This window comes from Cynara cardunculus, assembly GCF_001531365.2.
Source record: "Cynara cardunculus var. scolymus isolate 2C chromosome LG 15, CcrdV1, whole genome shotgun sequence".
Taxonomy (NCBI): Eukaryota; Viridiplantae; Streptophyta; class Magnoliopsida; order Asterales; family Asteraceae; genus Cynara; species Cynara cardunculus.
Window position 1 is genome coordinate 19470633 of NC_037542.1, and position 1261 is coordinate 19471893.

Genomic DNA, 1261 nt, shown 5'->3' on the forward strand with positions numbered 1-1261 from the left:
GTATATTTTAATATGTATTTTATAATATTTAATCATATTATTTTAAAAATATAAATATTTAATAATAAATAAAATATTTTACATTCACGTTAAAGTTTTTTTTTCTTTTATATTTTTACTTTCATATAGACATTACTATTTTTCTAATAATTATATAATTATAAAAATCGAACATAAAAACATAAAAAATTGAGATTTGATATATAAATAAGACGTAACATAATTTATATTACATTTTCATTTATTCTAAACTAACATTATTTGTAGTACAATTAACACGTAAAAGTTGTTGGTACTTGTTTATTCGATCTAATACGGGGTAGCCCATGCAGCAGCACACGGATAGCATAAATGAAAAAAAATGTGGAGTAATAGTAGGGATCGGGATCTAATTGAAAGAAGTTTAAAATATTGTAAACTATATTCCAATACTGACTTCCAAATATGTTGAGGTATTATGTCTTGTATGCGTCTAACTCTTTCATCAAGTTAAACCGAATTGTTGGTCATACATCTTCATGAAGACCAAGGTGGACAACTATTGCTCGAAATCCACAGTTTCCATCACCTCTCACATGAAGACCAAGATTGAAATGATCCAAGTAACCAATTTTTAAAGGTTCGACGATTTATTTATTAAAAAGTATTTGTAAGAATTATTTTTTTGTAAATAACTATGACTCAGTGAGTTGCACGATATTAACTCTTTTATTTTATTTTCTTCACAATCTTTTAATTACATCATTTTAAAAATATTAAAATAACCCAAGAATTTTAAACTACTACTTTATGTAAAAATGATAACATTTTTAAGTCATTTTATAAAAATAACTTTTAAATTATATAATTCTAAAAATATTAAAATAATTTAAGTAATCAATTTTCTAAAAATCTCAATCATTTAAACTATTCAAAAAAAAAAAAATACGACAACTTAATCAATCAACATAAAAAGAGTTCAACAACTTATGCAATAAAAAAAAGTTCAATAACTTAATAATTCAAAATGGAACAATTTATTTAATTTTTTGAACTTTTTTCTTAATTTAAATTCAATACAAATGATTTCTATAAATATCTCATCAATTAAAATAACTAATTAATTATAAAAATTGAAGGTAGTGACGAGACGATTATAACAGTGTAACTTCTTAAAATAAAAATATATTTTTAACGTATTTTAGTTTAATATACGATTATGTATGTTAATGTAATCTTTTTAGTTCAATTAAAATAACTAATTAATATTTTTTGGATTAAA